Here is a 13,276-nt window from a genome sequence, read left to right as displayed (position 1 = left end):
GATCAGCACTAACCATTTGTGAGATAACATTTTGAGGTTACTTGCTGGGAGTCTCCACCTGCTGCTGACGGCAACACTGATGTATATATAGGAGTTCTTGAGAAATCCCCACCTGAAACCTGAGGTTTCTGAGCAAATCTGCTGCTGGCACTGTCTAAAATGCACTCTCAAAATTCACCCTCTAATGCAGTATTTTACAGAGAGCAAACCCGTGAACACTTGGGTCATGCTGCAGCAGGAACCTCTGAGGACACGTGCTGCAAGTTGCTGATGCGACTTCGGACAATTGCTTCTTTCCATCAGACCACAGCCCCTCAAACATGCTTTATTCATTTCACTGAATCAGTGTCTTTTTGGCATTTCAACTAAAAGATGTGCAGTCACTCTACTTGCCATGGCCTTGAGCACAGTACAATGTGTCTTGCACACAGATGAACTCTCTTACCTAGTAGTTCTCCTCTCCTCCCTGAAGTAAAAGGTCAAGGAAAAATCAGCCTCTTCTGCTGGTATTACCAAAAGGCATACAACAGTCAGCTGTGATATTTATTTTTTGCACCCTAGACCCTTAGGTTTAAAAACTGGCAGTACAGGAAATAATTCTCCACGAATTACATTAATTTTTAAAGCAATTTTCTACTTTGCTACAAGGTGGCATAGTTATAAACTTGTTTTATTGAAACTCTGGGGTGCTAAAACACAGTTACTATTAATGTGCCCATAACCCTTAGTCACTGTAGGAAGAAGGACGTTGATCCTAGGTGACTGTGAGCACATACCTGTCCATCTTAGCCATGTAAACCAGTGTATATTCAGTGAGATGTCCCTCAGCAGTGACACCATGGCAGGGTCTACTGCACGGGCTCTGCACACTGCCAAAGGGGCACCAGCCACACAGACGGGCTTTCCTTCAGCGTGAGCAATCCCATGCCCCACACTGAGGAGCCATCAGCAGTGATTAAACCAGGATGAGGATGGAGGGGGGCCCCAGGCAGACCAGGATAGGAAAGCTGCACAGGCACCCCCAGCAACAACCCTGCCCCAAGCCCTCCCGCCCTCGTCTCCTGCACCACTGCGACCCACTGCCCCACAGCCCCCGCATCCATTTGTCTTTTTTTTCCATTGCCAAACTGCAGTTTCCTAGAAGATTGCTTCCTTTTACTTTTGCTAAAGATTAATGCACAGGTATGGGGCTCTGGGCCGCCTTTGAGCAGCAGAGGACTGCTCTCCCCAGCAGAAACCACCACTCCAAGAGAAGCCCTCTTCTCCAGGACTATTCCGAGCACACTTTTTCCTTTGACCTTTCCAAATTCATGCACCTCGCACTAAACACAGGCTGCATTTTGTTCCCTCCTTGTCCTGGTTTCAGCTGGGATAGAGTTAATTTTCATCCTAGTAGCTGGTATAGTGCTGTGTTTTGGACTTAGCATGAGAATAATATGATAACACACCGACATTTTAGTTGTTGCTAAGCAGTGTTTATAGTAAGTCAAGGACTTTTCAGCTTCCCATGCTCTGCAAGCAAGGAGGTGCACAAGAGCTGGGAGGGAGCACAGCCAGGACAGCTGACCCAAACTGGCCAAAGGGATATTCCACACCATACGTCATGCTCAGTATACAAGCTGGGGGGTGTTGGCCAGGGAGCGGTGACTGCTGCTCAAGGACTGGCTGGGCATCAGTTGGCAAGTGGTGAACAGTTGCATCACTTGTTTTTCCTGGGCTTTGTTTTTCTCTCTCTGTTGTTGTCCTTTTCATTACAATTTTTTTTTTTTTTTAATTTTGGTTATTAAACCGTTCTTATCTCAAACCATGAGTTTTCTTACTTTTGCTCTTCCCATTGTCTCCCCCATCCCACTAGGGGCGGGGGGGGGGGAGGGTGAGCAAGTGGCTGTGTGGTGCTTGGTTGCTGATTGGAGTTAAGCCACAATGCTCCTACACTAGCATAAATCCAGAGTGACATTTTAACAGCTGACAGACCTAGATCCTTATACAGCAATACCTGGTGCCAGTAAATCCAAGCAAAAACATGTCCTCTGCTTGAACAGGGAAGAAACAATTTGCTCAACTTGTTTACAGGCTTAATTCGAAAAGTTGTGATTCCTCCTTTCCCTTCCACTCAATGACATTCTTTTCATTGAAAAACTTATGTCACGGGAAATCTCTGCTTGATTTGCTTTCCTGATTTCTGATCATTGCAATGCTTTTCCTCTCAACAGCGATCGATCTTCATTTTGCTTGCAGGCTATTTTGCAGTAGCTCTGTAGGGAATTAATACCACTATTCTCCCAATCGTCCTGTTGGATGCTATAACAATGCAGGTCACCAGAAGGTTATGTTCAGGGGAAAATAGTGTCTGAACTAGGTGTTTGAAGGTCATTTTTTAACTTTGTGTCATCATTTGCAGCTTAGACAGAGTTTTTAAGTGTAAGAGTTTGTACCCTCTCCAAAATTTGGATTAGCCCAATCTGTGTGGGCAGACACTTATGAGAGTGACGTTTCCTCTTGACATTTGGGTACGTAGAGCTCCTGCAGCATCAAGCCCCTCTCCAGGGCAAGGTTCAGCCCATACCTGGGAGGGAGGCAGTCATCCATACCAACACTGGAGCACCTGATGTCCTAAACCCGGTTGGGACTATTTTTAGGTCCTACACATACATAGTAAAAGTAATTCCTGCCCGAAACAACTTGGAGTTTAAAATCCCCACTTCTGAAAACAGCCTCACTGGCATCATCAGCATTAGTCAAAACACAGCACAAGCAGCACTACCAGCGAGCAGCACCCAGCATTGTACACGTGCCTAAGGCAGCACCATGTAATGAGCCCAACCCTGGCACAGCCAGTGGCACCACCAACGCGTCAGCATCCAGGACAGAGCTTTTGCTGTATTTTTTGCTATTTCAGGATAGGTCTTTTGCAACCAGCACTCTGTACTTATAAAGTTTGAAATGCCAGGGTTTACAGCCCAGGGTCGTGTTGAATTAGTACCCATGCAGCCTTTCCAACCCAATGGGAGTCCACCGCGGTACTCACGGTGTGCAAACCTTGTTGTTTATGTCTTCTGACTAGGGGACGTACACAAATTAATAAAGCTTTGCCATCTTGATCTGCTTGTGTGAGCAGGGGCTGGCAAGGCAGTTTCAGTGCTGGGAGGAGCTGGTTTCCCTGAGAGCAAGCCCAGCTCTGCGGCAGCTGAGCTGCATGGCTGAGGAGATGGCAAGGGCTGGTGTAGTGCAGGGAGGGAGAACCAGAAATTGCAGGTTTGCCACATTATAACCCCAGAAAAAGGGGGCATTTCCCTACAGCTGCTTAGAGCCTCTTCAGCTCTTTGAAAAAAAACAAACCCAAAAGCCATAATTTTTATTCTATCTTATGGGAAGGGCTTCTCACCCTCATGCTATTCGGTGCGTCTGGTGGGTTTGTGCCCTTGCTGAAGTTCATCTTTGGTACCTTGAGCTAAAGTGTTTTGCTGACACCAAGGTTAAATTTGTCTGGGGGAACAGAGGCTCAAATTAATTTTAATGCAGCCAAAGAGGGGAAAAATGGCTCATTTGAGGTACTAAGGTCTGTCTGGCAGATGTTTCCATCAATACCAAAATACCAGGTGTGAGTAACACCAGCCTCTGCGTAGATTAACACTTTTATTTCAACCTATTTGAACTGGTCATTTATCAGAGTAGTGAGTGTCACATCTTGAAAGCAAGGCTCCTCTGTTGCAGCTGATGGCAGGAACCCCTCCTCCCAGCTCAGCAGGAGGCCTGAGACTGTTGTGCCATCTAGAAGAAAAATGACACCTGACCTACAGCACGGATGTATAGCTTTCATGTGCATGAACCACAATTTATCTACATTTCCTAGCCTGCCAGGCATGCAGCAATATTGCAGATTTCTAGTACAGTAAACAGTATTATCTGCTAGACATTTTACAGTTATAAGACTTCAAATGTACCTTATCTGATAGAGGCTTATAGACCATAACACACGCAGTCTTTTCCACAGACTCCCTTTCCCAGCAGCCCCGGGTGCCACTCCCCCCTAATTTCAAGAAAATATCATAACAGAATGGTGCATGCAGGCAGATGGCACGTTTCCAGAGACCCCTTGCTACTGATGCCTCAGTCACACCCTGGTGATCCCTGAGCCTCCGGGAAGCCCGGCCCTGCAGATGCTGCACGCTGCCCAGGCAAGCCCAGCTGCAAGCACGCAGAGAGCCACTGAACCCTGCCATATGGGGACAAGGTCCTTGGATCCTGCAGTGAAGCATGGCAAAGTGGCATGGGAGGACAAGATAAAGCCACTAGGAATGGGAATGAAAAACTCCTGAAGTTGCAACTCAGCACACACCCAGCAAGCACTTTGGGAACCTGCCTATGCATTCCCCGCACACACAGCAGCCCCTCCTGTTTGGTGATTGCTGACAGAGCTTACTCTGTCGATGCCATTAGTGTCACCGCACAGCTAATATTGAGGAGTGGCTATAATAGATCACTGCTCAACCACTCAGCCTGGGGAAAGCATTCCCTTTGTGCAGCTGCTTCTTACAGCTTAGTGACCACTGCAAAGTTTTGAAGCTCCCCAGGAGAAAAGTCTATATATATTTAAAAAGACTCCTGCTTTTAATGAAATTCCTACATACTGTAAATAGTTGTCCTGAAAAAAAATCAGAGTTATTGCAGGACCACATTCATCTTCCCATACTGTAAGATGTTTAGACCAAACTACTGGGGAGTGCAGATGTACTGGAGGACATTTTAAATACTTGCAGTTGGACAAAAAAAAGTTAAACAGCAGGTCCAGAATTACTCTTGGGGTCTACACTCTTGTGTGTAGCTGAAGTGCCCCAGCACACCCTGCTTGTTTATCACCTATCCCTAAACCTTCACCTAGTGCTGTAGCCACAGCAGGTGTACACCCTTCAAAGGGGAAAGGGACAGCTGACACCAGGCTCAACATGTTCACCCAGGTTTTGCATCCATGAGCGTGCAGAGGTGAGCAATTAATCTGGTAACCTATTAAATGGCCTTGTCTAGCCCTCAGCTGGGAGTTTTTGAGTGAGTCACATCCACAGCCAGTGCCCCCCCCCCCCCCCCCCGAGCTCCAAGCACCACCCTGCCAGGAGCCAGCATCGTGCTGCACCCATGGCACCGGGGATGCCCACAGCTGTGGGAGCGGGGCATGTGCACCCAGCAGCATCAGATGGTTGAAAGGGAGGGACTGCCTCTATATTTGCCCTTTCCCAGTTCCAAAAAAATAATTTCTGGAAATGTGTGTAACAGTCAGAGTGCAGGGATCTCTTTGGCTTTTAGCGCACTTCAGAAGCCCTAATAGGCCTTGAAAAAAGAGGCGAAGAAAAAGCCATTAAGCTTTTTCTTTATTTTCACAGCCTGTTATCTACCCTCTTCTTTGACAATCATCTCTTTCGTGATCCATCATAGGGCAAATAATGCAATAAACTACCTTAAATGCCAGTAATCTTCCTGCGCTGCCTGATGCTGCCCTGGCTGCCCTGCTGCTGCAGGGGGCTGTGTGCGAATCCAGCCTTGCTGCACAAGCTGGGGTCTCCCAGCCCCCAGGAGGGGAGTATCGACACTTTCTGCATCCCGAAACAGCTGTCACTGCAAAGACATGGCTTGTGGCTTAACAGTAAGCAAATGCTTTGCTATGTGAAGTCCTGCTGTGGCACTGGGGGAAGAGGACAGACCAGGAAGGCTCTTCAGGGACCTCTCGGTGGTGGACCAGAAATTTTTTGAGGACCCTGATTTTTCTACTCCTGTACAGAAAAACCAGGTACATAAGAAGGAAAACAAGAAAAAACAGGAGAAAGTAAGATATAACCCTTTTAACTTTTGAGACAACAACATTTGTGAATCTAAGTGTCAGTGACCAATTTTATAGGATACATTTTTTACAGCAGTGCATCCTAGGGATCTCTTTCAAGTCATGGCTCTGCTGTAGCCTTCGAGCTGTGCCGGGGGAGCTTCACCTGCCATGCACCCACCTGCCTGGGTCACAGGGCAAGAAAATAGGTCAATGACTCCAACTAGCCAAAGCCCTTCCCTGATTCCCGTTGAGGTTTCTACATGGGAAACACCCTGTTTCTGTACCAGGTCCTCTTTCAGACAGATGATACTGGCTTTAAGATCTCAAGCAATGAAGAATTCATTTATTTTGCTTTTCTTTGCTTTTTTGGTGTCTAATTGTCCTCAGTGCTAAATTAAAACCTTCTTTCCAGTTTGATATCCATCAATTTTAATTTCCAGGCTCCCTGAGTCACACTTTCCTCCCCAGACTCCTTCCCTGGCATGGAGGAGGATGCTATCTCTCAGCTCTCCTGGCTCTGTAAGGACAACAGTGCTGTGCTCACCCTTTCCACAATGTCCTGTCTTTTTGTGAAGGTGAAAGCCTAGAGAGGTATACAGACTACAGCTCTGCACTAATAAAAATGACCAAGAGCAACATTTTGCAGGGACATCTGAAACACTACAGACTGGGATGCAGAGTGATCCAGGCTGCTCACAGCTTGGGGCAAGAGCTGAGCCTGCAGCTACGGAGCTAAGGTACACTAGGTTTCTCTAACCTCAGTATAACCAAGCAGACCTCAAAATATTTCCTTGCTAGAGTGTGGTACTTTCTCATTCCTCTTCTGGACCATTCTCAAACTACAGACATTACTGGAAGCCACATCGATTTCATGTAGCATCAGGGGCTATTTAGAGAACAACCACCAAACCAGCAACAGGCAAAGAAAAGGGGTGGTAGGGGGACCTGCAGCCCAGTGGAGGTCTCATTTTAATGGGGGAGTATTTCTCGGAATCAGATAAACTCTGTGTGTGTGTGCGCGCGCGCGCATGCACGTGTGCGCGTGCATGCACACTCCTGGGCAAGCAGGATGGCTCGGTGCAAGCCATGCCAGCTGGGGACCTCCAGGGCCGGCACAGATGCTTGCGCCTGCCTCCCCCCCATCTTCACCTTGCCAGCACTTCGCCTCCCCACAGGCACCCTTGGGAGCATCATCGCTGTAGCTGTGTCCCAGGACAGCACTACCGCAGGCAAAGCTTGTCCTGAGCATCTAATTACATCTCCGCTGCCTGTAAATGTTTTCAGCTATTGCCATTTGTCCACACACTACAAACCATTTCTGATAACTTGGGGGGAACTGGCTGCTAATTAATATGGTTCCTAAAGGCTTCATTACTATCTATGGCTACTGTTGTTTGAGTTTTAGTTAAACCCACTCTAATTTGATAACTATTCATTACTGGCTAGAAAAGGGTAAATAGACCAAAGCTGCTGCACTCAACAGCAGCAACAAGTTTGGAGACAAAGTTCTCTGTAGAGGATCAGCAAAATACATTTGATGGGACAACCCAAAGGGATCCCAGGGGAAGCTTAAAAAAAAATAGGTCATTCTAGGCACTCAGCACCTCACTAAAATCCTACCAAAAATTTCTCATTAAAGAGTGCTCCCTAGAAGCAATAACTAATATTCATAATGTTCTATATCAAAATAATGAGAGGACACCAACTCATTGCACTGTTCAAACTCACCAAGTCCCATTAAGATACCCTGGGGCTAACAGCCCTGCACGGAGATGATGATTTATAAAGAATTAAAAAAAAAGATCTTTAAGAAACAAAAAATACAAACCCAAAATTTGAAATGAGAATAAGAAGGACCAAATAGAAAAATCTGTTCTAAGCCTGCCCATTTATAGCAAAGAGCAGCAATTGTTCACATGGGAATTACTCACAGAATCATTAGGAAATTCATTAGCTAACAAACTTTATGTCGGGGAATAAAGATGAGAGATCATCATGGACTGCAATAGCAAGACAACAGATAATATCGAATGATCTTTCACGCATATCAAATGTTTAACCATGAGCCGTTAGAGGAGTGGCTTTTGGAGGAACTTAGGCTGATCTGCCAGCAAAAACATCTTCATTACCATCTTTGGCCAAACCCAAAGGGTGGAAGGCAAGAAATGCTGGATTTTTTGTGCAGTAATTGGAATTAGGGAGTCCAATAGGCCCTTGAGGACTGCCCACAGCTGCGATTCCCATGCTGTACTGCCACCACATCATCTCTGCAGGATTTCCTGCGTGGTGTCGTATTAAATAGCTCAAAACAGCAGTGCAAGAGGTTACTCTGGGTTTCCTCCAGCCAAACCCCCCTGTACTCTGTTCACCTTCCAGCAAACAGCCTCGGCTCCCATACAGCCACCTACTCCTACCAGCACATCACCCTGACAGCTTTCCACTCTCTAGGTGAAACCTGTTCAACATCTCCACTATCTATTTAATGACCCACAAATACCAGCCAACAGCCTGCACAACACAGGCTGTATTTCCATGACAGGACAAGGTATTTACAGGACACACACCAGTGGGAACCACAAACCGTAGAGTGGTGAAACGCAGTAGAAATTGACTGGATCCCTTTCCTGCCCCTTTCCAGACATTATAAAAAATATTTGTGTAGGAAATGCATTTTTGGATACTAGCTGGATACTGATACTCAATATTCAACACAGTGGCACAACAGCAAAGCTGCCTGCACATTGCCCAGCTCCTAATGCCACATTTTGAGCCGCAGTGCAGTCACTCGTGCGTCCACCAACAGAAATGTCATCTCCTTGGGTGGCCAGGATCCTGCCCTTGAACCTGCTGCAAAACCCCTGGGGACTGCCTTTTCTGCTGCCCCACAAAACTCTCCTCTCAGTTCCCCGGGCAGCTGCATGCCCTGCACTCCCTGACCCGTGCTGATCAGCTGCGAGAGCTGCCACAGGGTGACCACAAGGCTCCAGCACGTGGATGCTGACCATGCTGTCCGCGTCAGCCAGCCTGCAAGAGCAAATACAGGCATCTCCCAGCCTGACGAAGAATTTACCCATCCCTATGTATAGAATCATAGAATCATAGAATAGAATCATAGAATCATTAAGGTTGGAAAAGACCTCTAAGATCATCGAGTCCAACCGTCAACCCAACACCACCATGCCCACTAAACCATGTCCCTAAGCGCCTCATCTACACGTCTTTTAAATACTTCCAGGGATGGGGACTCAACCACTTCCCTGGGCAGCCTGTTCCAATGTTTAAACACTCAGTAAAGAAATTTTTCCTCATGTCCAATCTAAACCTCCCTTGGCACAACTTGAGGCCATTTCCTCTCGTCCTATAAGCTGGGTCGCCACAAAAGAGAGCTCTTGAACAAGACGTTGATCTGAAAACCACCTCCATCACAGGGCTGCTCTGTACCTGCCGAAGCGAGATGGGGTGCAGGCTACCCTCTGCCTGGCTGGCTCGTCCCAGAAACGGCTTGAAGCCCAGGTCTCATGGGCATCGTATGCCTGGATTTCATTTTCAAGCAGCCTTCACTCAGCCTGGATTCCGGTAACCTGGAAAACCCATTTCTCCAGTGAGCACATTCGCATCTTACTAGGAGGGGCCCTGTGCCATCTTGTGGCCATTGCTAAAATAGAGGTAAACTTAACCAAACTTGAGAAAAAACGTGCTGCTGGCTGCAGCCACTGCCCCAGCCCCCACTCCTGGCACCCACCTCTGGACACGCCACTGCTGTGGCAGGTCGGCAGCGAAATAGGCTTTTTTTAAATAAAATGGAGAAGAGAATTGAAGTGAAATCAGATGCACTTCTGCTAGAAAATGTGTCCTAAATTTACCTCTGACTTACCCCTGAAAATGTATGCCAAATGCCATACAAGAAGGGGTGAGCGTGGCCCCAGGGTGCCCCCCGGTGCCAGGCAGGATGAGAGGTGCTCCGACCCAGGGCACAGGGTCCCAGCCCAACCCAGAGGGTGGGGGCATTGCCAGCAAAACTCACAAATCATCATATCACATGCATAACAGAGCTCTCGCTGCATATAAATTAATCCTAAATTAAGGTGGGGAGGTGCAAAGATCTCAGGACAAGTGTATTATTTCTTTATTCACATCAGGAAGGATGGAAAAGATCTCTAGCAGAAGATCAGTGATGAAGCAGAGAGAGAAACCATTGGGACTATATGTTTGCTTTTGTTTTTCTCCCAGCAAAGACTGCTGGAAAATGTTTTTGATGCTCTCAGCAGGCACTTCTGCTGCTCCCCCAGTGCCCAAATGGCACTCTGCTCCTTGCCAGGTACCAGCTCTAGCCTAGCTCAGAAACCTTCTAAGACATAAATATGCATTGTAAAAATTATATATTACACTGTCTCTGCAGAGCAGGGGAGACCTGGAAAAGGGATGAATTGTCCCATATTCACATCCCCTCCAGCACAGCCACCCCCTTCCCGGGGAAGGGACCACTGGCAGCAGTGGCAGGGCTGCCCCCCCAGCCAGCTGTATCCCCCTGCCCTGGTTGCCCTCCCTGGGGCCCACTCGCACCCTGGCAGAAGGTCCTGTAGGGCAAGTCATCCCTGCATGGTGCCACAGAGAGCTGCTGCTGACCCTGGCACTGAGAAATCCCTGCATTTTACTGAATTTAGGGCTGCAAAAGTTACTGTTTTTTGCAAGCAGCTCTTCCAAGATGCAGCCCATCCTTCGCAACTCAACTGGTGAAACTCTGCTGTTAAACCAGAAGCAGAAGCTGGTTTTTTTGTGAACAAATGACATTTCCCTCTTGACTGTTCCTATTGCAATTTTTTTAACTATAATTTACTCTTCCTGAAACATCCCCAAAGAGCTGTCATCGAGATAAATGCATTTAACGTTGCTAATACCTTTCTTCTGCCTTTGAAATCGAAGACCTGCTCCTCAAAGGAACTTCAGCAGCTTGATATTTCCATCCAGCTGAAAATCAATAAGCTGAAGGCTCTTATGGAGCATATGTAAATAGATTTGTGTCATTAAGTTCCCAAATCAATGACAAGAATGGAATTTAGGAAAGTAAATCCCACAGGCTGTATCGCAGTGGGATGTGATCGGGGATTAGAATAGCCAGGGATGCAGATTGGACCCCCAAAATGAGAGCAACCGAGGATGCTCAGCCACAGGTTCTACACAGACAGTCCAATTTTCCCCCTCTGCAAAATGCAAAATGCACCTTTGCTATCTTTCTGCCTTGCCTAAATCTCTCATTCCCTTGCTTTCTTCTTCACTTACTATTTAACTTAGCAAAGGGACTTGGCATCTCATTTGCAGGAAAGATGCTGCACAGCAGCACATTTTTTTATTTGATCATCTGGGAACTTGGCTGAAATTGCACAGCTGCTGGTGAAACTTGTTTCTCCTCTGAAAAATGGGTGGGAATTACCTAGAAATAAATGTGAAACCTCAAGAGATGTTTTTAATGGATTTACTTTTCAGAATGCAATTTCACATGCAATATATTATCTTGTTGGGTTTTGTTTTAGTAGGGAGTGAAAATTCCTACTCCACAATATTCAGCTAGAAAATCACATCACTTAAAATGAAATGGTCAGTTCAAAGCAATTTTGTATTATCAAAATGATTATTCGACACATTTTCAGTAAATGGTCTGAAACGTCTCAAGTCAGTGGAAACAACCTTTCGGCTTTATTGCCACCGGAGGCTGCAGCCTCTTTTCATCTCTAATCAAAGTACCCTTTAAGAAACACACTGGTCCTGAATTTTACTTCTATTAATACTTATAATAATAATATAGTTTCCACGCAGGCCATGCAGATTATCTAGTATTCTTGAGCATCCAAAAAGACAGCCACATGTGAACTCTGCCTATCTATCTTCTTCATTTTTGCTTGCAAAGCTCTTTGCCTGCCTGTGCAGGCAGTGCCCTCTGTAAGCAGCCCACCCTGAGCGCTGTGTCTTATCTACACAGATAGGGGCATGCAAATCTTGAAATGAATCAGGCATTTTTTATAAAAGCAGACAGAAACTTGCTTCCTATGGGCTCCCAAAAAGTAGACCCATCAGCAATAATTATTGAAAGCTATCGGAAGTGAGGTGGCAGGATCTTATCATCCTCTAGCGCAGCCATTTCCCAGTATCAGCCTTTGGGAGGCTGTGCCCTCAGGGACAGAGATAAATGCTGTAGACAACACCTTACCTTCACCAGGACTTAATTTTGGCCTTCTCTATCTGATGAAATAACTAGAGTTTTACAGCCCTAGCATGTAAGCACAATAAAATCATACAGACAGAGGTGAGTTTTTTCAATTAAGTTTGAGGATCAGATACTTTCCATCCTTATTTTTTCTCTAAATACATACTCTCAGGTAACCCAGCTGACTGCCCAGTTACATTCTCGATCTTCAGAAATGCCGATGAGAAGACAACAGCACTGTCCATCCTTAACCCAAGATACCCTTAGCATGCCAGAGGGAAGGCAAGAGGCAGCCAGCTTTCCCAAAGTCCAGACTTTTGCTTTTTTTAAAAATAACTTGAAAGTTCATACTCTGAACTGCCTCCACCTCATAATAAACATCCAATAAAAAGAGAAAAAAGGAGAGGAGAAAAAAAAAAAAATCACCCTTCATGCCCTCCTTTTCAGTACTAATTGCTCCTAGCAACCAAGCTGCAGGAAATGAGACAAAATCCCTCTTTTTTTTGCAAACATAGAGAAAATCCCCTTACAAGTAGAACAGTGTGATTTCTCCCCCCCTCCCCCCCGCCAGGACAGCACATTAAGACACCAGACAACGCTCTTCTTTCCAAAGGGTGGGATACAGCCAGAACGTGGCTGTGTAATAGGAAGTGCCCTAAGAGATTTTTAATTTATAAGAAACAATTTATTCTGTGGCTAGTTGGCAGTTCAAGCTTTACCTTTTCTGTTAATGACAGGAGCTTCTGGATCAGCCCATGCTCTTCACAGCTTTACTCTGAAAGGTTCTATCTGGCCAAGCTGAGACATACATCACTTAGTGCTCTAGCTATGTGCGGTTTGTATTTCGTGTAAACTCGGTGCCTAAACACAGCCAACTCTTTTGTTCTGATCTGAATTTATTTGTATTCCCAGATTTGCAGCAGCTCCCTTAACTATGAGACCTTGCTCGACAATAAGATCCCCCAGACCGGCCTCTGCCACCGCAGAGGTCTCCAAGCAGCAGCTGTGGGTGCAGTATAGGACAGGAGCGCACTGAAGGACGCTCTCCCCCAGCTCGCAGCACAGCAGCCACTCGGCGCCAAGCTCGGCTCTCCCGAGCCGCCTTCCCGGCTCACACCTGTGATGAGGTCGCGCCCGGTCTCAGCCCTCTGGGCACGGAGGGCCGAGCGGGGCCGGGAGCGGAGAGAAGCCAGCTGCTGACGGCCACACGGTGGAGCACGGCAGGCACAAACCCTGCGCGCCTTCCCCTTTAGTGTAAC

This window comes from Aptenodytes patagonicus, chromosome 6 (genome assembly GCF_965638725.1).
Source record: "Aptenodytes patagonicus chromosome 6, bAptPat1.pri.cur, whole genome shotgun sequence".
Lineage (NCBI taxonomy): Eukaryota > Metazoa > Chordata > Aves > Sphenisciformes > Spheniscidae > Aptenodytes > Aptenodytes patagonicus.
The sequence above is the reverse complement of the archived record's forward strand: the minus strand, read 5'-3'. Positions refer to the sequence as shown.